The sequence below is a fragment of the Cygnus olor genome, chromosome 4 (assembly GCF_009769625.2).
Source record: "Cygnus olor isolate bCygOlo1 chromosome 4, bCygOlo1.pri.v2, whole genome shotgun sequence".
Classification (NCBI taxonomy): Eukaryota; Metazoa; Chordata; class Aves; order Anseriformes; family Anatidae; genus Cygnus; species Cygnus olor.
In genome coordinates, this window is record NC_049172.1 from 969,532 (window position 1) to 995,221 (window position 25,690).

At 36.8% G+C, this 25,690-nt stretch overlaps 1 protein-coding gene across 3 annotated transcripts in view; it reads right to left on the minus strand.

The window, feature by feature from the left end:
- LOC121069469 (bifunctional heparan sulfate N-deacetylase/N-sulfotransferase 3) overlaps positions 1 to 25,690 on the minus strand; it is a 357,491-nt gene that overhangs the window by 163,586 nt on the left and 168,215 nt on the right. For all 3 annotated transcript variants that reach the window (XR_005819439.1, XM_040555702.1, XM_040555700.1), the window contains exon 3: positions 21,253 to 21,332. The gene's annotated coding sequence lies outside the window, so the exon portion shown is untranslated. The remainder of the gene's footprint in view (positions 1 to 21,252; positions 21,333 to 25,690) is intronic.

The following is a 25,690-nucleotide window of genomic DNA, read 5'->3' on the forward strand; positions in this document are numbered from 1 at the left end:
GACTGTAAGTATTTGAGAGGGTTTTTGTTTGTTTATTTGTTTTGTTTTGGTTTGGTTGTTTGTTTGTTTGTTGTTCAGAAAAAAAATCAAACCGTTCTCTTCAGGAAAAGAGGAAATTACTTTCATCGTATAAAATATCTATAGGCTCAAATCCTCCATTCTTACATCTTACACTCCAGAAAAATTCTTACATTATCTATAACTAAATAAACTAAGTCAGTATAATGCCACTTTCCCAAGAAAGCTTTTTGTTTATGCGAGTGAACCAGCACTGTCACAGCTCCAAAATCCGATTGCCAATAACACGAGAGCAGTGCTAGGAAAAGCATAGCTGAGTTGTGGGAGGCTTCTCTGATCCTAAGCATCCCAGTAACTGTGGAAACTAAAATCATGTAGGAATAAAGACCAAATCTCCCCTGCTATAAACATCTACCCTTTGCACTGCTGTGCTGTTAGAAAATTTGATTGTCACTGTTTCGGCTATTGCTTCAGATTTTCTGTTACCTTTCTTACGTATATGATTTGTATTATGATTTGTGCTTGCTTTTATTTGAATGAAAGGCAGCAGAATATATGGATGAAAATTAAGTTGGGAGGTTGCCAAGAATTAAGTGTCTTTCATGTTTTTCTTCCTTCTTGGGCTATAAAACAGAGCAATAGGGACAGGACCGCCAGACTCACTTTTAGCATGTGATCTACAGTGTATCTGAACTGCAGAAGGTGGAAAGCTAGTTTATTATTCTATTGCACCACCTAACCCCTGATGTGATGTCAGTGAAAGCGTCACAAAACCATTCCACTGAAATAGAGATTGTTTCTGTAAAAACAGGATGGTTTGTATCCATGTGTAGATTACTGACGCTTAGAGACAAAATAAGAATAGGAACCACAAGCTGGTTTTTATAAAAAAGTAATTTTTTTTTTTTTTAGGAACTGCTTTTTAGAGGAACACAAATTATTCTTATCGTTTTAAAAGGATCACCTTCTCCCTCCAACTCTTCCATCTACCAGATATATCCCCTTGGCTCTTTCCCAGTGCCCACTCCAGAGACACAGGATAATGGGGATTGCACTCAATCACTCTCTGCAAGGACCCCCTCATCCCTTTTCCTATTGAGAGACTGGAAGGATAGCCAGTGGATCTGCTGCTACTTTATGAAGATTAACCACTCTTCAAAAGAGGCAGGAGCTAAATTACCTATGAAGAAGTAGCCTATGCACTTCTATCCCTCTATCTATGCTATCCTGCCTGTGCTCATCTTCTGGTTCTTGTACTGTAGCAAGGCCAATACTAAAAGGAACAAGTTTTCTGTAAAACTACACTGACTAAAAGAGAGACAGATATAGCAATGAGAACACTGGAAGCTACCAGCTGGGTATATTTGTCATTGCTTTAGTGCTAAACAGAAGAATATAACCAGTACTTTACACAGGGGAATGTCATTTTAGAATCTAAATCATTCAAACCAAAAGCAACTTGAAATTCTAGCTAGAATGATACAGTGACTGTTACAGGAATTTTGCTACCACACCTCACAGCCAGATAAAAAAAAAAAAAAAAAAAAAAAAAGATCTTTAAAACACTGGCACATGTAAACAAAGAATGTGAAGAAAACCAAACTTTAGCATCTAAACTTCAACACTGAATTATCTGGAGGCACTAAACTATCACACACATCCACTAACAGCATCAATGTGTGGCACACAGTGCTTGTGTTTATTCTTTAAACACTGTAAGACACTACTAAAAATATAATTTTTGTTGAACAGAATACTCGCCCTTCTCCAAACAGTAGACTGAACCCTTCAAAGGCTCTGGAAACATACAGTAGTAATATTCAGGAAAACATTAGTGTGTCAATAGGAACACATCTTACCTGAGTCACTCTGTAGCATCACAAATTCAGTACCCTCTTACTTATCTGACAGAATATATTTGACAGCAGCTGTCTGTTTTTTTCCAGTAATCACCTGGATTTCAATACAATCGTTTTCAGCAGAGGCTACTGATGCACCATTTGTGCTATCTAACTTTAAGGAGACTGACTACTAATTAGGTATTTCCTTCCTAATTGGTTTCCTTCACACAGAAATATGACACTGATAAATACACGGTCTTCCTCTTATCATTTAGTCCTCAGAGACCCAATTTAAGGACAGACTCTCAATGCTTTGGGTGCTGAAGAACACAGCCTAGAAAATCAATTCTGTTCGTTTCCTTAAGCACTAAATTCACTGCATCCAGGCTCTGAGTTAATTTTTAATATATTTGTTCTGCCTTCATGCTGTTAATGCAAATGTGAATTACAGCTTCTTGTGTGCTTATAAACTTTAGATTAGTCCTGCTTGTCTCTTAAAAAGCGAATCCAAGAATGTAGATACAGAATAAAAATCTTCTTATGAAACTGCATGCTCCCCCCTTGTCCCCCCAAGGCTTCTGAGCAGGAGCCCCGCTGAGCAGAGCACGGCATATGTTACTGTGAGAAGTGGGAAAGTGACAGATGTTGAAGACATTTCTGAACAACACAATTGGGTCCATAGATAGATACAACCGTATCTGATTAGGTAGACAGCTCCATTCATCTATTTGTACAACAGCCAGGAGGTCTCTAATTGTTTTGCAGATCACTTAGCAGTTAATGATGCTATTGCCCTTGGACAGATCATGCTACAGATCAATATTTTCTGGCAAAGTCAAAGCACTGAGTAGACATAATGATACTGAAGTTACTCTATTAATAGAGCCCACAGGCAAAGGCCAGGGTGTGAGACTTCTTGGACAAGAATTCTTCTGTCACAAGCAAATATTGTTTATATTGATAAAGTGAATTGGACAAACCTGAATAGGAAGTAAAATAAATACCAAAAAAGATATTTACATTTCCTTCAACTGACAGTAACTGTTACTGTATGTTGCTTTATGTAAGCAATTTCTTGAGTGTATCATATTTTTTCAAATTCTCATTACAAATGATCACAGGCCTTTTACAAATTCCATTTCACAAAAGTAAACCTATATAAATTTTAGCACCAAATCAGAGGCAAGGCTGCAAAACGGCAAGGCTACAGATCAGACTTATGAGTGAGTAAATGTGAAAGTCTTAAAAAGGGAGTGGAATGACCCTACACGGAGCAAAAGCAGAAGGGCTACAGAGGGTAAGAGAGCCTGGGTTAAATTTCCCCCTCACTTTTCCAGCACATGCATGTTATTGATATTGCTGCTGTGTAACGGCTTTGTTTTAAGACATAATCCTTATGTTACAAACATTAAAATTCTTCATGTGAAATACTGGTTTCTCACATCTCTGCAGACTGTACAAAACACTCTGGAACTAAAGTGATCAGATTAGTAGCCCAGAGTAAGCTTACGAAAGTAGTGCATTTTATGCTACCAGGGTTGACTTTCTTTCTATTGTTCTCTAGTGAAATCTCAGTCGTAGGCACAGGGTAACATTAGGTTTCATCACAGCCCATAGTAAAGTTTCAGTTGATTACACCAGAGTGGGGATTTTTATCCATTATTTCCCTGATATGAAAAATGGCCTCCTGTTTCCTGTTTGGAACACACTTGAAATCCAAACCAAAATCAACTGTAATATATATATATATATTTAAGTGTAAGTTAAATAATTTATAATAAAAAGGCATTTTTTTTTACAGATCGCTTGACTCAAAATTGGTATTATACCTAAAAAAACACTGCAAGTGAGGACTTGCTTGGATTGCTATTACAACTTTAAATTATAGCTTTTGAGTGCCTCAGGATAATTTTAATTGGGAAAGAACTTTATTTTGAAAATCAATTATTTTCAGTAATCTTCTGTTTCAGTTCTTCACTAACTACCCATACAGCTCACTGTGTAAAACAAATCTCAGCCTAATCTCAACTACTTGGGAACATCTTGGTAAACAACCAGGTATCTGATATACTTCTACAATCTGTGTAACCACAAATTCTCCAGTGTGGTTCTATCAATTTCACTACAATTATGCCAACACATAACTTGGCCATGAAAACCTACCTTGGGGGAAGACTGTTCTGTCCATCAGGAAACCTATGGGAGATCAATGAAGCGATGGGAAAATTCATTTGAAGGGCAACCTGAGGATGTAGTGAGTCTCACCTCTTGGGAACTGTATTGGCATTCCTCATGTACTCCACATATATTTAACATAGAAAAATTCTAACAGAATTTATAAAAAGATTAGAAAGTCTTACCTCTGTTAACTCTTTACAGGAACATATTGAGAGGGGTATTGAATATCCTAAAATAATATTCTAAATTAGCTAATCACCTTCTGTCTCTAGATGTTTTTATAGTGCCATTTCACCAACAAGAAGTCCCCACAAAAGCTGTACTTGTCATCAGTCCCTTTCTAAAACAGTTCTCACTACAGAAGCAGATGAGAAAAGGAATAACAGAAGGGACGTTAAGAGGCCATGTAAGCCACCTCTCTGCCCCAGGACATGATCAGTGACAGCTCAAAAATGACTGTCAAACTCATTCTTAATGATGGAGGCTCAGCAACCCCCTGACTTTATCAGCATTTATTAGGACTTCCTCATGCATCACCCTCTAATTTTAGCAAACTTTATTTTTACTAAGACTTTTGAGGATGTGACAAAAAATCCTCTCCAAATTGGTCTACTCAGTTCTGTGATGGCAGTTCAGAGGCCATCGCAGCACGACTGATTCCACTGAAAAAGAGCAAGGAGCTGCAAGCCAGGAGCAGGAAGCTGGAGGAAAAGCTCTAGCCTTCACACCACTGTCCCAATGCCTAGACAGCCTCCTAGCTGCGAATCAAGGGCTGGAGGTGTGAACGTCACAAAGAGAGGCCATGCATCCCTCAGTTACAGGCTTCTTATTCTGGCAAAAGCATTTGACTGGTCTGGCCACTGAAAATAAGTTGCTTGAAGGAATAGGTCTGCTGTTTCTGTGATTTTACTTCTGCTTATACGATTGCCTATTATGTTTTTTTGTTTGAACTCATCCTTGTTACAGTGCTTAATTAACCTTACCATAGGAATGTTTTCCTGATATTTATGGTATATCTTGATGCATTTTAAGTTTATTATTTCTTTTTCCTACCCATGGACATGGACAATGAGTTCTTTGCCATGTTGAAGCTAGCTTTTATGCATCACTCCTTTAACTTCTCTTTACTATGTTAAGCAGCTCCAAAAATCCTTCCTCAGAGGTCTTTGATGATCTCTAAATATTCTTTTGGTCTCCTGTGGATTCCTTTCAGTTTGCACAGGTCTTTCTTGCAGTGCAGTGTCCTGCCTTTGCGCAGGTACTCCTCTGCATGCTGAGTAAAGCAAAGGGATTAGTGGATGTGTTTTGTGAGGGGTACTGCCTACTGTATAAACCCCAATACAACAACTGCCTTCTTGATAACTGCCTGCCTTCATTCTTTGTGAACACTAACTCCCAGATCCTTTTCTCTCAGAAATTCATCTCTGCTATCTGCCTGGAAGACTCCATATCTTCTGGTAACATTTTAAGTTACCGATTTAGAACTAAAACCAAACCGGAATTTTATTATTTAAATTGCTTAACTTTTATGTTTCTTTTCTTTCTTTTTTTTTTTTTTTTTTCTGCCAGTAAAAGATTTAAAAAGGTTTAATTTAAAATTTTCTTCACTTTCATGCTACAACTGCTGATTTTAGTTCAGACTTAAACTACAAATGAGTTTATAATTCTAAGGCATCTTATGCATTGTGGGAAAACAACACATTATATTATGTTACAGTTCAGATACTTGTATATTTGCAAGAAAAGTCATCTAGCTGTGTTTGCACATCTTGACTCTTCAGAAGCCTACGGGATCTAGCATCATGCATGTACATTTCAGCTTTATTATATACTAAATTATACTTCTGTTTCTTCCACATTCACTTTCTCTTAGGCACATTAAATGACAAGACAATACAGAAATAATAAATAAAGTTCAAGAAAGTGCATGAAGGCAGCATTATTTTTTTTCTGCAGTTCACACTGTTTTGATGTAGACTTTCTATTCTACAGCTTTTTTGATAAAACATGATTTAGAAGCAATCAGGTAGGTGGACAAGCTGTTAATGGGGGATATTTTGCCAGTAAACAAACCATCAAACAAATTTTTGACTCAAATACATCCTTAAACATGAAGAAAATAAATTCAGATTAGTATTAATTTCAACAGACGCTCATGGCTTTGCTTCTGATTTACTCCACAGCGTAAACAGTCATGTTTCTCTTAGTGGACACAGGCACATCGCAGCAAGGTATATACCAAGTCAGAATGCACACCACTCTGTGCTTTAGCTTGAAGATTGGCTGTCAGAGTAAACACACTGCCGGAACATAACAGTGGTTTTGAATAGTGTAGGTCACAAAATACATCTATCTTTTTAAATTAATATCTCTTAAGAAAAGGTAACGGCTTGAGTCACTACTTATTCTTGCTGGACATATATAACCTTTCTCAGACACTTTGTCAAAGCAAATCCCCGAGGCGTCTGTAGATGATCAACAAAGCCCCGACTGAAATAGGAGGTTCCAGCTCACTAGAATCCTGGTTATTATATGCTTGACAAAGTCATTGGGCAGTTGGGAACTGAGCATGAGTTTCAGACAAGGGCAAAACAATTTAGGTAGGATTGATGCCCACACACCGACCAGGGGAATGACAGTGTTGCTGTCAGCCTCTGTGGTAAGAGAAAGATTATAAGTGGGACATCTGTATTGGAGTATAACATTGAAAGTAGCAAAAAACCCACAGGCCTCTTCCAAATTTTGGAATGGATCCAAACAGAACTTGCAAAGGGAACTTGCAATAACTCTCAAACATTTTGCTGTGTTTCTTAAGTGTTTAATCAAAGACATTACGAGCATTAATGTTTCTCATATTGAGAACAAACTGAGAGATCTTGCAAGTATAGAAAATGATTTTTTTTTCCTCATATAAAGCAAGTCAGAAGAATTCAGGAAACTTATTTGATAGCAGGATTTTTCAGCAGGAAGATGATAATATATATATATTTTGTTTTCCATGAATAATCAGTGTTTCATTGGTTTATCTGCTGCTTGTACAGGGCATGATAGGATGAAAGCTATTCAAAGAGAGTGATTGGCTCTGTGCCTCATAAGGTGAGACAGATTCTTTCCTTTTCAGGTCTCTTGTGTACATTTTGATCCAAGTTGCTGGTGAATAAAAAAAATGCCTTCCAATATATATGAGACTAATTCTCAGACGACAAGGATTTATATCACACAAATAAAACCCATCAAAACTGGGCTGGCAAACTTGCTGGTAGTTTCAAATGAAAGCCAAGAATTAATTGGACATGGAGACAAACAACTTTTCCAGTCTGAAGACGAATTCCTGCAAGTCAAGGTTGAGTTACACTTAACATTGCCTAGAGGATTTTCATTTCCAGGAGTGCTTGCCTGGGACTGATAATAAAAACTATGGAGAATATCCTAGAGTTCTATTTTAGTGAGATTTTTATACTATGTCCATTACCATGGTAGTTGGTTGATATATATGAGCCATGGGGCTCTTCCAGTTCTGATGGCCCATTATTCATAATAATGATTCTCCCGGATTATATGCACATAGAAGCAAATCTTGCCTCCTCCTTGCAGCAAAACATCTTTTCCTGAATTGGGCCTAGTGACAGGAAAACAGATAAATCATGTGTTTGTTTTACTATCTGGCAGTTCTGTGGAGAGATCTACTTGAATAAAACTGGTAACTTGTCAGGCCTTTCTAAAACAAGAGAACTTGTGCTTTATTTAGAGGATAAGTTCACCTCAGCAGACCTCTGGTTGAAAATTTTTCCCTTCTGGATAATTAAGAACAAAGTTGTGCTAAGATAGCTGTTTATTTCAAAAACATCTTACCAAATTTGAGATATTTAAGATCAGTGTAGGATTGCATCCTAAACCTGACGGACCCTCACAGAACAATCTCTGCAAACAGTATATTCTCCTGTAACCTCTTGATGAATTTTGCAAATGCTATTTGAAGGCATACATGAGCTGAAGAAAATGTTCAGCAGACATGCCAAGTGAAGAGAGGATAAATTAAGGCAGCACACTCCGCATTTCTAAGTGACATGTATCCGTAGAAAAATGGCATAAAAATACCTAAGAAATGTGGTTATACCAATCTTTCAGAGACATGAGGGTGCATGACAGGACTTTGAGCTGTGTTTCCTTTCATATGACTCTTGATAGAGGAACTTTAAAGAGAAGCCAAGCCAATTGCAAAGGATGGGCTATATATAAATATCTGAAACTCAGTGAACTCAGAGTCTCTGGAATCTCTCTCTAGAGATCTGCAAGTGAACTGTATTTATAGAATATTTTTCCTATTTCCAGAGTTTCTTATTGGCTTAGAAACCTCTCCCCCTCCAAAACAAAATCAGTGCAAACCATGGTATTTAGCTAAGACAAAAATGAAAAGTGCATTCTGAAGAGCTCCCTGCTTTGTCAAGCTTTCCACTTCCACAGCAAGACAGCAGTGTATGCTGTCTCTCTGCCCCCTGTACCTGCTGCAGGATGTCAGCTTGCATTTTAAAATCTGCAGCAAAGGAAGTACAGAATAATGAATGTACAAGAAAAATGAGAAATAAAGTAGAAACAGACAAGTCACATGTGAACTAAAATTGTGAAATTATGGGAACCATCTCTATGAAAAAAAACTTCTTTATTTAACATAAATGAAATTATGGGAAAATTCACAGACTGCCCTAAAATCTGAAGGGTCTAATGCTATTGCTAAGACAACAGTTTTAGTAAAATCTGTAAAATATAGAGTCCCTTGGTGTTGTGTAATCCTGTAACTGTGCTTGCTAATATTACATGATTTTAAATACCGCTTAGGTTTTCTTGTTTTTCTATAGAAGAAATACTTCTCCTTCTACTATTTCATAGTGTTAAATTTTCAAAGACAGGCATCTTCCATACCACTTACTCCCTTTACATCAAGAGAGACACAGATGATGTGTCCAAATCATCCTCATCTCCTCCACTTACTGCCTTAACACGCCATTGCTATGACGCTTTAAACAAATTCAGCACTTGTGGAGCTGATGTGCTGGAACCACCGCCATTTTCCTCAAAGATTCAGTATTCTGTTTCTCCTCACCTGTCTTTTGCATCCACCTGTTCTCTTTCAACTCGGGGTGATGAAGTAACTCAATAAAATGAAAAAGTCCTTTTATTCTTACTTCATTGCATATTATCAGACTAAAAGTATTTATCATAAATAGCTTCACTGCACTGGACATATATTGTTTTCTTCATATTTGTGTATTTTGAACAAACTTTATTGTTTCATTTCTACCTCTGGTTTGTATTCCCACACATCCGTCTCTACAACGTGCTTTGGTCTTTAGATATTTCTGGGAGGATGTAGAAAGCCCTCCAAACCAACTGGAAATTTGAAAACACCCAATGCTCTTCAGAAGACAGCAGTATCTCCTTGTGTCCATGCTGGGCAGTAAGTAGGTATTTATAAGCTCATTCTACTGAAATAAGATTAAGGTAACAGTAATATATATTTTGTGTGAGATTCAGACTCACACAAGTGTTTGTTACCCTTTCCTGATATTAAATCCACTAGCCTACTATTAACTCCAGACTCGGTAGGAAAGAAATAAATTGGCACAAACTGAACTGGGATCTTTCACCCTCAAAACACAAGATTACAGAAAAAAGGATGCAAAAGCGGGAATGAAATTACTAAATAGTTTTACAGACCTCCCCCTAGGAAAAAACAGAGCACAGGACACTAAAATGCATGAAGATAAACAGAAAACATAAGTTTAAAATGAAGGTACCTCTTCATAATACAGCCATCAATACAGCCAACATTTCTTATGACCTGATTAAGAGTCCACAAGCATAGTCATTCAAGTAGCATAGGTTAACGGAGACTACTGAAAAGAGCTCAAGGTTTGTAACTTTGCTTCAACTAGCAAAGGTGGGGGTTTAGCGAGGTGGGGGTTGGTCTATTCTCCCACATGCCTGGTGACAGGACAAGGGAGAATGGGCTAAAGTTGTGCCAGGAGAGGTTTAGGTTGGATATTAGGAAGAACTTCTTTATGAAAAGAGTTGTTAGGCATTGGAATAGGCTGCCCAGGGAAGTGGTTGAGTCACCATCCCTGGAGGTCTTTAAGAGACGTTTAGATGTTGAGCTTAGTGATATGGTTTAGTGGAGGACTTGTTAGTATTAAGTAAGAGGCTGGACTAGGTGATCTTGGAGGTCTCTTCCAACCTAGACGATTCTGTGATTCTGTGATTCTGTGAACTAGTAATTCAAACGATCCACCTACTTTATAAAAGTTGACTCATTGGCAAGGCTACAGCTTCTGTTAATGAGGATGAAAGACAAAAAGAGAGAAAATTATCTAAAGATAAATGAGAAGTGTGGGCCAGAAGAAGGAGGGAGAAAGAAAAGCAAAATGCTGGTTATGTAAAATATAAAAGATCTACCATGAAGTGAAATAAAACTCCTGTATGGGAGAAAAGCAATTTAGCTTTATGAATAGCTGCCTCACAGAGGGTCAGGAGTATGAGCAATTAAAATTAAACAAGTTGATTTTAATATGTCTTGCTAACTGTGATTGATCTTACAGAGTTGTTGTTGACTGTACATCAAGAAACAATTTAGGATCCAGTATAAAACAAAGTTTATAATCCTTGTTTAATGGATTTTAGTACCTTAGGCAGTACAGTGGTGTAAAAATGATTAAAACGTGCCCTATATCTCTGTAATCAATAAAGCTTCCCACTACGAGATTGGTTCATTTCCAGGGACTCCTCAGCATGCCTGGCCATGCTGTGTCTGTGGAATTCCAAATAAGTCATCTATCATTATTTCTATACACAGGACTCATTAGACATCTCATCCTTCAGCTTATTAGCACTGAAGTCAGCCAAACAATCAAATCAAAAGGTCACCTTTTAACAAATACGCAGCCAGACCAAAACATACATCAAAATCATAACAGATATATGTCAAAATATAGTAGCAGGGATGGATAACAGACTGACATGAACTGCAAATGCCTACAACTGGAAAGTGGGTGAATTCAATCTGGTTTACCAGGGGAAGTCTACCAGGGCAGGTTAAGAAATGGGTCACACATCTTAATAGACATGAGAAGGAAACCCCACCTCTCTGGCCATCAGAACTCTTACACCACTGAAATCTCTTCACATTCTGTGAAATTTGATGTAAAATCCTTAAGATGTAGAGGACATGACAACGAGCTGGGGACTCATTTTTGCCTTTTTTTTTTTCTTCTTTTTTCATTTAAACAAGGGTAGCTAAAAAAGTGATAACCAGGTTTATAAATTCTGTATCTAGAAAAGTGTACTTCCTGTTAGTCTTCTCCTTAACATGTTCTACGGTGCTTTTCACTGAAAAAGAGAAAGTATAGTGGTACTAACTAGACCTAACGTCTCCAGCAGTAGTAACAATGACTGCTTGGGGAAGAGCATTAAGTGGCTGGCATGAAGAGATACTTCTTTGGATTGTTTCCAGACTTGAGCAAATTACATCTTGGACTTTATTTGCATTTGTGCTTGATAGATTTGCACACACTTGTCTTTCATAAATTTGTCATGTTTTTAAAACAAACCTTCATTAATTGGCCTGTAAGGAACCACCTTACTACTAGTTTCATTTGTGGTCTGTTCTTTAAGTTCTTCTATGGGAAGAAATGTTGGATGCTGATTTCCTTTTCACCCTCTCTGTGCTACTCATGGTCTTCCCTCAGTCTCTTTTCCAGGCTGAAGAGCCACGATGTACTTATTCATGTGGATTAAAAGCTGTTCCATATGTTTGATCATATCTGCAATCCATCTCTGAATATTTTCCAACCTTAATTTATTTCTTTGAAAAAAAGAGCCTAGAACTGCACATGAAGTTCAAGATGCAGGCACAGCCTGGATTTATGTAGTAATGTCCTCTGCTTTGCTTTCTCTTTTTTGTCTTTCTCTGTAACTCCCAACATTTAATTTTTTGATGATTTTAAAGAATTGAGCAGTTCACAGAACCAGTTACTGTAATTCCAAGATCTCATTACTGAGAGCTAATAATCATCTCAAACATTTTTGGGTAAAGCTAGGAGTGTTTCTTCTAATGATCATGTAACATTAACCTACATGGAATTTCTTGATATAACATGCAAATTTGTATATATTTCTCTTCCAACTAGAATAACAAAAATAAGCAATACATTTCTCTTAAAGGTTTTGCACATATTTAAAACCATAATGGAAATATTTTCCTTTTTGATGTTTCTCACCAAACCCCACCTGAATATTATCTTTAACTTTGATGTGATATGAAGACTGATTATTATTTTACTCACGTTGAAAAGGAAAACGTATTTAAAACAATCTCTGTTACAGAAAAATATGTTCAGTAAAGAAGAATCTAAGTTTTCCAAAATCTAAACATCCATATTAAAACAAGATTTCTTGGGCAATTCATAAATTAACATATTCCATAATGAAAATCTTTCAATATTTTGCTTTGGAGAAGGCCCACATTAATGTAAATGTATCAGATATGAAGATACTGGATTTGTCTCCTAAAGTGAGTGATTTATTTGGCACAGAAACAGAAAAGAATCCTGGACCCCTAAATGAGTTTCTTCCTGGTTTTGTTAGCCTTCTTGTCATTTTGCTAGTCTTCCTGTACCAATGATGGTCTGCTGCATTGCCAAAAAGTTTCCCAACTGGAGAGCTGTGAAAAGTACCATCCAGTTTCCAAATGGACTAGGAAGGAAAGTGCCTGTCAGTTTTCTTTTGAGGACGAGAAGATGACATGAAATTAGACTTAGTCCAGATAAAATCCTATCCACTGGGAAGCAGTGGATGAAATGCTCACACAGGCATTTATGGGGCAATGTATTCCTTAAGCAAAATATCTCTACTATGTTTTGCATACAGACCACTGCTAATGAGTAAACATTGCCCACATAGATCAAATCAGGTGTGTGAATGCATTTCTAACATTGTATTTGAGGCCATTAAAAAGTACATATTGAACTCTGATATTTTGGCACTACTTCTTTCTTTTCCCTAAATATCTGACAAAATAGTATGGTACACAAGGTAGAGTTTACTATCATTTTCTGGTTTATTTCCATCATAATGCTTGTCTGCCACATAATCCCTAAGATAATGGTTATTAGCAATTTGATGAGATACAAAGAAAATGTTATTTTCACATTCCTATTTCTCCTCTTATATCTGAATATTAGGGAGCATATGCTGAGGTCATACTGAATTAACTTTTAATTAGAGCACTACATAACCACAATCCATGGGTTATCTGCCGTGCTATTTCCCTAAGATGCTGGAAGAATTTTCAGACCACAGTGAGTCCTGCACTGCAGTGGCAGCATTTCTATCATTGGCTGAGACAGCTGAGTTATAGCTAGCTTGGGAATGTTACATGGACTTGAGTTAGCATTGAAGACATACATTTGGATTCTGAACTGACAAACTAGATTTTAAGTACTTGCATGACATTAATATAACCTGAGACAGATGAGGCAAATAAATTAGGAAGCTTTGGGAGAATTCACTAGAAGGATGCACTTTCATAGGGGTAATACAGACTGGACTTCGTGTACTTAATATTTAGATAGCACATATGATAGATAGCACCCTCAGCAAGAAGAAATTCTTCTTAATGTCCTATCTAAATCTCACCCGGGGCAACTTGAGATCATTTCCTCACATCCTATCACCTGTCACCTGAGAGAAGAGATGGACACCCTTCTCGCTGCATCCTCCTTTCAGGCAGATTTAGAGGGTGATGGGGTCTCCCCTTAGCCTCCTCTTCTCCAGACTGAAAAGCCCCAGTTCCCTCAGTTGCTCCTCATAATTCCTGTTTTCCCATCCCTTCACCAGCTCCATTGCTCATCTCTGCATACACTCAAGCATCTCAATATCCTTGTAGTGAGGGGCTCAAAACTGAACACACTATTCAAGGTGTGGTCTCACCAGTGCTGCTTATAAGGCGACAATCACTTCCCAGCCCTGGTGGCCACACTACTTCTGATGCTGACCAGGATGCCATTGGCCTTCTTGGCACATATATCTGTGTATTTGCACACACACACACATATAATCAGTGTGCCAATGCCAACATACACACATTTTCTAACTGATTATATATTAGACTAGTCATTTAGTAAAAGTGTTATGCATAATGAAATGCTCTCTAGTGACCACATCTTACCAGCTGGAGATGGAGGGAATGGCACATGAGTTTCCATGAGATTTTACCAGTACTCCTGCTGGGAGCACGACTAGAAACAGGCTTCAGGAGCCAGAATTCTTCTCTAATGAATGTGTATGAGGCAAAGGATTTGTGAAACCATATTTCAGGATGTTCTAAAGACAAAACCCAGCTACAGCAACTGGATATCATAGTAGCATAGAAACTACTGGATATAAATAATACTTGCCATTCCTTACTCTTGCCTTTAAAATATTCAGTTTTCAAATACCAAAGAAGAAATAGGGATGAGAATCTAGCTGATGAGAAACAGTTTGTTTTTTTTGTTGTTGTTTTTTTTTTTTTAAGAAAAAGTGACTTCCAAGTGAGGAAGGGTGAGGAAGTGAGGAAGGTTTTGGAAGACTGGGGTAAAAGGAAATGTTTTATTGATACAACAACTAATAATACCACTAGATGAAAAGTTCATTTGTTCTTTCAAAAATCTCCTTTTTGTTGTTTCAAAAATTAAGAAAGTTAGTTGGAATCAGACCTCTGCCGCCATGTGATATACAGAATTTCTATATGGGAAAAGAGTAGCAAGGAAATACGTAACCACTAAATAACCTATTACATGGATAAAGAACAAATGAAAACACCACTGACATCTGACTGAAGAAAAACACAAAGGATGAATTTTGCAGAAAAATTCCTTCTGATAGAGTCCTACTAGAGTCTGAAAAATCAATCAAACAAACAAAAATCCCACCTTCAGTTTTCAAAGAAAATGTAGCTAGTACCAGAATTGCCTTTTGTGTTTTACTAGCTATCATCAATAATACCTTTCTGCTGAAAAAATAAATAGAAAAAAAAAAAAACTAGTTTAATAAACAATGTTTGGAGTTCCTTCCAGCAGCTTTTTGCCTTTTTACAGGACAAGAATTGAGATCTAAGTCTGGGTTGGTTCATCTCCATCTGTGCTTATATACAATGAAAACGCACATGAAAGAAGACCCCAAGTTTTCTTCTTTATTACTTTTTTATTCTTCCATGGTATCTTTCTTTTTTCTTCTTAATGAAGAGATCAAAATGAACTCTTCACATGTGACTGGAGGCCTGAATTCTAGATAAGGAAATAAATCTCTTCTTGGATAAATGCTTGCTTTGCTTTCCCATCAGTCAAAATATCTCTTCCATATCTGTTATATGCCAGACTAAACAACACCTGCTTCTACTTCCTATTTTTTCTGCTTTGAAAATGGTGAGATTTTTCATTACATAAAGAAAGGTTTCTGATATGAAGATGAATTATTTTTTAAATCAAGCAATCCAAAAATGAATTATCACCCTGTGCACCCTTTGGCATCCCAACTACTCCTGTGTTTTTAGGCTTAATCTGATTCTTTACTTTGTTCTGTATTTGTCACAGATCAAGTTATTTTTCTAACTGAAAGCTCTAAGATATCATCCTACTTACTGGACCACAACTTTTGTTTTTCACAGCTGCAGATTTTGCTTTACCAGACTTAGCTCTCAACTGTTCTTTTATCAGAACATTCATCAAATATTATTGTCTGGACTGGTATGCAAAAAGCTCTGGTTTCTTGAGATAGTTCATAATACTGAAATAGATCCTGCTGAGAAATATATCAGAAGTAGACGTTTTTGAGACCTCATACCTCCAGTTTGTAGGAGATCTGGTTGAGTATTTTTCTACAATTACTGTAGTCTGTATAAAATCACACATATCAAGCACTGATAAGACAGAACACAAAGATAAAAAGATTTAAATATGGAAAACTGGTTGGCCTGGATAAGCAACTTTTTCATGCTAGCCCATTAGGCAGCTTAATGATAAATGAAATTTTTGAAGGGGAGAAGGAAAAGCTAAAGTTCACAGTAAAGCGTGGGATTCTTTCAGAAAATCTAACTCAAGGCAAAGAATGTATCTTTGATTACCTATTTATTCTTCATGCCTTTACTCAGACTTTTGGCTACCACTGTTACTTAGAAATCCAGGCATAATTAAGATTTCAACAACTCTTTAATAATAATCCCCTGTGAGAAAAGAGAAACTCATTTCTGACCCTTACCGGAATCACTCTTTTCCATGAGCTAGCTTCCTCTCAGTTTCATGAAAGTGTAAGAGGTACATTAGAAGCTACAAAGCTCCTTGAAGCTTATTCTAAGATTAATATCACCATTTGAAAATTTAACCTCAAAAACGTTTTATGTCAAAGTATTTCCTGAAATTGTGTCACAGATGCATACCCTCACTTAAAACCATGTAAAAATTTCTCTAATCTTCAAAAGTTACCCCAAAGTTACTGAGATTAATATGTTTGTTAGTAAGAGTCTCGTATCTCATTTTGCATTTCTGTAATATCTTCATCCCTTAAATTACATGTACTCCTATGTCCATAGTTTTTCTATTTGTGTTAATTATACATAAACACATTGCAATGTCCTTTTCATGTAAAATCATTCTTATGTTCAGAATTTAAAGGCAATTACATTTGACAATTGGCTTTAGAATAACCATGGAAATTGATCCATTAATATAGGTTTATATCTGCTTTGGAGGAAGAGGGAATGTTAAATGTTATTTAGATGAATTGTAGTACTGGCCAAGCAGTGACTAAAAATATGTAACTGAAATTAAAATGTCATAAACCTTAACATGTAGAGTGCTATTTTTGGCCTAAGCCTGCACATCTCCTGTTGCATTTAGCAGCACTAGAGCCCTCCTCTGCAGAAACATATGACACGTACTCCAGTGAGCACCATTCCAGCCAATGTTTTCACACATCTCCATTTAGTGAACTACACTTTGCAGGTTATGGCCTTAAAAAGCCAAGAAATGAGAGAAATAAATTCAGAAAATACTGAGTTAATATTCATCTATTTCTTGCTTAACTTACATAAAACAAAAAATTGTTGGCAAAGTAATGCCTCAACTCATCTACTTGGCGAACTTATGCTTTTTTAACGAAGGAGCTCTCTCATTTACAAGGATATTGAGAAACTTGTCAACTCTTTGTGGGAGGTCTGTTCATTCTTTCATCAGAACTTTGGAGATGCATTATTTTAAATTTCTTTAACTCTGTTTCAGGAGAACTGCAACTGTATTGCTAAGTCAGACACTTACAATGAATCTTTCAGCACTGCTGAACTTTGCTAAGTAGGAGCTCTTCCATTAACTATTTGCAGAGAAAAGAATCTATACTGACAAATTGCAGGGTTGTTTCTTTTAATGAAATATACCTTTTAAAGTAATTAGCCTTGATTGTAGGAAATACTCAAAACAAATAGCTGTAACAGTTTGTATTCCAAGAGCACCTTCCAACAGGAAGTGGTTAACTAAGTAGTTAATTAAAATTATTAGTAATGTTTTATGTAATTCAAGAAGAGATGGATATATTTTTCTTTATTTCATATACAAGATTTCATGCTAATACTTTTTACCTACATACATTTTTAATCTCTTCTTTAAAGAAAAACATTCCTTATGTAAATAACATTTAAATCCTGCTGCCAATAAGAAAAAAACTGAAATGTTCCTTAAGGATTCCTGTCATCTTAGGCTATCTTCTGTAGATACTTTTCCAGCATACAAGCATTAGCATATGTAAGAGCATTAAAAATATAAGCTGGCCACTAGCCACTTGAAAAATCAGTTCAATCAGAACTCACAGCTATGATAGAAGCTTATTTTATTTGTCCAAATGCAGATGGTGCTGTGAAGTTCCCCGAGACTGTAAAGTACAGTTCCAAAACAGTAATCTTACATCTGTTTCAAACCAGACAGTTTCCCCCTAAGGACAGTTTTTATAACAAAGCTGCTAGACTTCCAGGCCTTTACCTGCACCCTCCTCTGACATCCCACTTAGTTTGGTCTGGAAGTGGGCAAGCCATGCTGCTGAGAGTCTGAGGCGTGCACCTGCCTGAGTGGCATCAACATTTTTAGAATATTGTGGTGTTCTGGGTGCTGAGCTACACCTTGGTCCTCCCTCATCATACTGTGACAAGCTCATTAAGTGGAGACCCTCATGGTTGACAATCATCCAGTGGGTCACCTAACCAAGATTTCTATGATGGATAGGCACATTACCCACCCAAATGAAAGCAGACATTTGAACACTGGCCAGGATGATGAGCCAGGCGAGTTTAATTGAAAGTAATGCCAACTGCTGAAGTGAGAATTAAAGGCAAGAAATAAACAAGTTTGAATAGAGTTTGCAGTGAGGATACCAGAATTGTGGCAGAAAATACCAACTATCTTAAATAACAGGACTCACCATAGGGCAGCTTTTTTGGATCTGAAGACCTGTATCTGCCTAAGCCATAGCCAGTAAACCTACACCTAAATGGAAGACGAAGGCCTAAGAATGCAGAATTTGCTGATGTGATTACAACAGAAGTAGAGGAAATGAACTGTTGTTTTGGTTCAGCAAAGACAGTAATGTAAATTTCAAAGATAAAGGTGTCACAGCAGTACTACAAAACACAAAATATGGGCCAACCAGCTCCTCTGTGACAATAACCATTCAGATCAGACAGGCTTTGCATGTCCTTTGGTACAGCCATCTTCTGCATATGCTTACAGAAAATTTCTTAGGAATTTTCATAGAAGAAAGTGATTTGAACATTGGATCAAAGTAGTACTTGGTTTCAAGAACACTTTTGGCTTCAAGCTATTTTCACTTATGACTCTTCCATTTTCTAACATCAGTTAAAACTCGTATCTGATGCTACCCACAGTGGACACCATTGTTGACTCATAATACCTTCTGTATTTAGCAGAGATGCCAGTTTTTATACATAATGTTGTATTGACTCAGTGGACATTTTCCTTTTCTATGTCTACATTAAAAATATGTACAATTAAAATGGGCTTTCCAATATGATGATAACATTTTGGGAGCAATTCCCTTAACAGATAACAAAGACAATTCTGTGAGGAATTAAAGCAAAATGAAACTGAAAACATTATTCAGCTAATTGAGAACTTCTTAATTACGCTCATTTTGCTTGGAAAAAAATAGGTACCAAATAGCATTGAGTTCTTATATGAAAATATGAAGGACAAATGATACACATTCAATTAAATTTCAGATTAGAATAGGCTACTTTATATACCAAGCCTAAATCTACTGAACAATTTAATCAGCTAATTTATAAAGTCATTAAATGCAATAAAAACAGCTGCTTATACTGTCATGAAATCAAGACTGCCTACACCATTAAACTCCTCATATATAAAATTATACACATTATTGAAACAATTAAACAGATAAGCAACAGAATTAAAATGTATTTGTCCAGTACTAACCTGACATTTTTAATGTAGCTCATTAATGATTGATTTCTCCACTTAAAGTGGTTATTTCACTGAATTTACACAGAAAAAATTGCAGGTGCCAACTCATCGTAATTTTTCTTGCAGCATCTCCACTTGGTGATCATTGCCACGCTCTGTTGTGCTGAGAGCTCCAAGCAGAAAACAAACTTCTCAAAGGCAGATTTCACGAAATAGCAGCAAGGGAGGAATGCTGCTGTTTTATGTGTAAGTAATAGCCTCTGAAGATAGTGGAGAGATGGAAAATGTTGCAAGTGCTTATTGCAGCAATTCTCAAACTTTTCAGCTTATTTCAGTGCTTTACCCCCACCTATTTTTTTCCAGTGGACGTACAGAGCCCAGTGCATAGCCTAGAGACAACGAGGTCACTCTTCATGGCAGAGAACACTTTCTTGAACCATAGACCATTAGCACCAGGGACAACGAACCACAAGGTTTACCAAAGTAACTGTGACTCTGAGGCCAAAGACTGAAAATCCTTGGCACGGCAGAACTAACTTACTCTTACCTTAGTAATTCCAGTTATATCAACACATGGTTCTACTTGCATTTCTAGAAATGCTGTAATATTTACTCTCCAGGAAAAAGGCTGGTTAGTGGCAGCATGAGTCTGACTGCAAGACAGTAAATACTTTCTCATCATCATTCTGTTCATTTTGCTGAGGCCAGTTAATAGGCCACAAGAGTGATGCTGAAAGCTTCCACTGTTTACAGTGGCTTTTTAGCAGTTAAATGAGATAACTTGGGTCTTTTATGTGCAAGTGTAGTCCAAAGAAAGTTTGTTTGATGCTAATTTGCATAATTAACAGTGTAAAAAACTCAGCCACTCCCCCTTTGAGCCTTAGTAGTCATTGAAGTGTTCATGAATTAAACTTTTCACAGGTATGGCAGAGACTACTGGACTGTGTGAACTTCTTTTCTCTGTTTATCTGCTTTAGAGTCTACAAAAAATAAATTTTGTGATGGTCTGAACAGTAATATCATTTTTATCATGGAAAATATATAATATATATTTTTATCATGGAAAATATATAATATATATATATAATATATATATTATACCAGGATTAACTGAGGGTTTGGCAGGAAAAGATGATACCTACTTCATACTTCCACAAATTAAATGTAAATTAATGGACTTAAAAATTGACTACGTGCAGCTTCAAATCACATGAGTAGGTGTGCACACATGTTCCCATAAGCATAACATTTAGGACAGGATGTTTTTGTAGATAGTGATTCAATTCCACTCTGAGAGGTAAATAAAAGTAGTATCAAAGCCTTTTTTTTCCACAGAATGACTGACGCTAACATAGTGGTTACAACAGCCAGAGAGAGAATATTAACGAATTGAAAGACACTGCACTGCCCCTTCTGATACTTTCTTTATAGGAAGAAATATGGCCTGCTATACTTTGTTGCAAAACCTAAATTCTTTCTCCAGGGTGTACATATTGATTTTTTTTGAAGCCTGATTATCAGTAGGTGAAAAAGCCCTGCACAATGGATGATTTGTGCTCTCAGTGTTGTAACAGTTATCCAAAATAATTACATTTATTATTCTGTATCATCAACTGTAGTTCCTAGATTTGTGCTAGGGGTATCAGAGAATTACAGAACTGTTTTAATGAAACAGATTAAGCAAATATTGTAATACTAACCTGAATGTCCATCCTTGAAGTGTCATGCATTCTAACTCTGCTGTCCACAGCAGCTGATCTTTCACTTTGTGTTCTAAGTCCTTAAAAAGAGAGAGAATAACATTTATTACACATTCTCTAGTTATTAAGCCAGAAATACTTTGTTTTAGTTCTACCAAGTAATGTTATTTTACATAACAAGTCATATGGTTAAAACTATAAACTGCCTGTAGAAAACTTTCTGTACAGCTTAGCTGTTAAGCTGAAAACCCCACAAGTCTTATAAATATCTTGCACAAGAGGGAGTTACTTATGAAATGATTTCCTTGAAGGAAACTTCTAATTTGTGATTTTTTGTTCAAAACAAATTGGGAAGTTAGAGGAAAAAATTACCTTTCTGTAGGGTTTGCCTATATGTAGTGAAAGACTTTTTATATCACAGTCACAGCAAGACATCTGGATGTCCACTAATTTTAGGGACTTCTAAGTTTTACATGGCCTCGAATTCTCTTAATTTCCACTGTTATTACTTTTTTTTTTTTTTAATCTGGCCTGATTAACATAGCAACAATAATTGATTAAAGTAATGATTCTAAACAGTAATTAAAAATTACTCAACAGATGCCATCTCTCAGTTTCCACACCTAATATGTCTCTTTATTTAGAGAAGGAAATAGGCTTGAATCAAACTAATAGTATCTCCATGAATTTCAAACTTTATTCTATAGCACAACATAGCAGGAATGACATTCCTTTCTGTTGGCTATATCAGCTCTCATTATGCAGTTCTACCCTGTGTAAACGGAAAGATCTTTAATCCTTACTAAAAAAGACAAAGATATTGAGTGAACTGTTTTAAATTTAGATCTTTTTATCAGAAGTCTTCATTCTAAAGGCATACAGACCCTCGATATTAAAGGAACTGACTGTTCAAGAATATTTACACATTAAATTAGATTATTTCTTCTCCAGAACTCATCATCAACAGAAATCTTTTGGGAAAATACGTTCCCAAATTTCTAATAAAATATAAAAGTAACTATGTCTTTTAAGGGCTTTTGACTTAATGTTACAGAACTAAAACAGACTATATTCTATCTGACATTCACTTCTGTAATGGTTCCACATCTCTGACTGTGCAATGGATTAGTTTTAGATTGTGAGCAATACTGGTGTTTTTTTTTGTTTGTTTGTTTGTTTTCCCCTGATTAATAGTTTTTTCCTTCCTCAGTTGTGTGAACTATTTCACACTAGCACGATGAACTCAGTTATGGAGGATACACTTCCAGCCCAGGCTACAGTTCCACTCTACAGCTTAGTTTTTTGTTTTTTTTTGTTTTTTTTTTCCAGGGTTAGCCAGCTGAAGTGATTCAGCAGAGTGCAACAAGCACCAGAGCCAGCACAAGGCCTGTGGGCCAGGAGCAGAAATACTCCTTTCAGTGGTAGTGAACAATGCAATTGGCTCAGGCACACCACACAGCTCTACCCAAGGATAAAATATCCCAAGTCAGCTTTATCTGAGCTCACTGGAGTCATGTGCATTTACACTGGCTGAGGATTTATCTTCATAAATTCATACTTCTGACTAAGAGCATAAAAAAACTCAAGGGCATATACACTATGACAGGAAACGGTGCCTCTCTTATTTCTCAAAAAAGTCAAGTTCCTTTGTTCAAAACCATCCTTTGTCAACAGCTCCATGTAATCAAATGGTTCAGTAATCAAATTATTCTGACAGGCTTGTCTAAAAAGAGCAGGATGCACAGGATGCTGTTTGTGCACAGGCATGATATTTTCCTTTCACCTGAAGCTTGTTACCTCACCTGTGTGAGAAATAAAGGGACATGGCAGACACTGTAGTAAACATAACCAGTACTTAAATACTGAAATTCTGGCTTCAAATTGTTCAGGTCAGCAATTCTATAAGGGTTATTTATTTTAAATGTGTATATATATTTGCTCTTAAGTCATTTTATTCCACTGAACGCTAAACTGACTTGGCGTAACGCATTCACAATAACCTTGTGTTATATACACTCCCCCCCCATGACAAACAGGAAAGAGGGGGAAAAGTTGACACTACAGGGAAGCTTCAGCCAAAAATGTACTTCCACTCCACTCCTTCCTCTGCCATTTTGCCTCCCTTTCTTTTGTTCCTTGGTCCTATGCTGTATGACCCCATCCTCTTCCTTACAGCCCAACTACTTCTCCTTGCACCTGATTTGGTGTTTGTCAGATCCCCTCCAGGTTAGTGAGCTAAAGAGCCTCACAAAGGGGTATGTTAAGTGGCAAAGCCCATGTAAAGGGAGTTCCCAGAGCAAGTGGACAGTAATTGCAGGGTATGGGGACAACAAAAAGCATATAATGCTGCCCCTTGGCAAAAGTGAGGCATAGATGGGCTCAGAGATGCAGTCAATCTATGCCTTGAGGCAAGCAGAATTTTGTTCTCTTGTTTGAATCAGCCTAAGCAGAGCCTGGTATTCATTAATTGTATGTTCCACTTCACCTTGCAAGCTAAAGACAAGGACATTTATGTCCATCACAAATGAGAAAAAGGGAACAATGAATACTTCTTGCTCTTTGAGCACAGGATTTTCTACAAATAAAAGATACTAAGATGGTATCACCAGACTTAAGAACAGTGTAATGACTCCAGCAAATATTAGCAATGAGATAAAAAAAAGAGTTAAAATGTTACTGGTTTTGGTGGAGTCTGCTCCAAAACTGCTCATCAAGGATGCACAGAAGAAGCACCTGATAAAATAACAAAGTGAAAATGAGAACGCAGAGCAAGCAACACATTTTATATTTCTCAGACAAGTTACAAGTATGAAGGCTCAGTGCAAGGCTTTTTATAATCTTACATGGATATAATAGCAGTCTGCCTTTGCTGCCTTTTGTATTCTGCTATCCTGTGTGGCAGCCTCAGCTGATTTGTGTCTCCTGCTGTTCAGGACCTCCTACATGGACGAGCTGCTTGCATAGCTCCCTACAGCTCCGACCTACTCTCCTGCCTTGAAACGAACAACTGGATGTAATGGGACAAGAGGTTATTACAGCTAACAACAGCTCCAACGCGTACTGGGCAAGGGCGCGTAGAGCACATTCTGACATCGCTAGGTTTGTTTTCCTACTCATTGCCTAAAGAACCCCACCAGTTTTGGACAACTGAAAAGTAAAAACACCAGGTTCTTTTCCAGACTCTTTTGTCTCTTTATCTTAATTGTTTTTTAAAGTTATCTCCTATAGCCCTATTTATCTGCTATAGGTTTCTTTAATCCTTTTTGTCTGTCTACCATCTGTTTGCAAATCAATGAAAGAGAAGTTAAAATGACTAAGTGTTCATTTCCTTGTGGCTAGGTTTTGTTGTTTTGTTGTTGTTTTTCTTCTTTATTATTGCACATGAAATACAAGGACAGACTTTCTAATAAATGGAAAGGTATAATTCTCTTTTCTATTCACAGTTAGGTACAGTAATAGATAGCTAGATACAATAATCCTCCAGGACAAATTTTAATTTGCTGAATGTACATGTTGCAACACAGGTAAGGGACCTCTCAGAGCGCTGATCATGGCTCCCACAAGTTCTGACCAAACCCGGTGCTAATAAAGCAGATTGCAGCGGTCTGTCATCTGGAGGAGTACAGGCAGCACAGCAGAAGCCATTTGAGACTGTTCCCTGCTGTTCTCTGAAGGCTGCAACAAGGGTAACAAAGAGATGTAGAAAAGGTTCAATACCACCAAAAAAAATCTCCTTATATACTGATGCTTTTGCACAATGACAGTGGGCCAAAGAAATAAGGGTTTAAAATTAATGACAAACTCTTAATTCCAGTTTTCTATTCCATGATATACCAAATATAATGAACCTAATATTCTCCGTATCAAACTAGCAACCTTTATTTTTGTATATGTTATAAAGCAGAGAAAATGAATTCTCTTTAGATATATAATAAATATAGCTGAAAAACAATCATTGCATTCTATAGGGAAAAGTATCTACACATCATTTTGGCTCTATTTTTATCTGCATTAGGCTGAAACCAAGTCCTTTCCAAGAGCATGAGATATCAACTCAGCACACAACCCAGTCAGAGCATGTGACCAAAACACCTTAAAATTACTTTTTTTTTTTTTTTTTAAGATAATCACACAGGGAGAGAAGTATTAAAAATAGGAAAGGTCCAAAAGAAACCAGATATATGCAGTTCCTAGGCAGAGCTATCAGGGTACTTATCCCCAGTGTTGGCACCTGGATTTGTGACCCTGCCCTGGTGTGAACTGAGTGCCCTGATATGCTTTTAGAGATTCCTCAATGTTTGGAGAAGCTAACTGTGGAAGGCAATACATCTCTGCAAAAAAGGCTTGCTGAATTACTGAGACTATAATATTGGGGAAACAAACAATTAAACAAACAAACACTGATCAGTTTTTTATTCTGTTTGGTGTAAGAAACAGA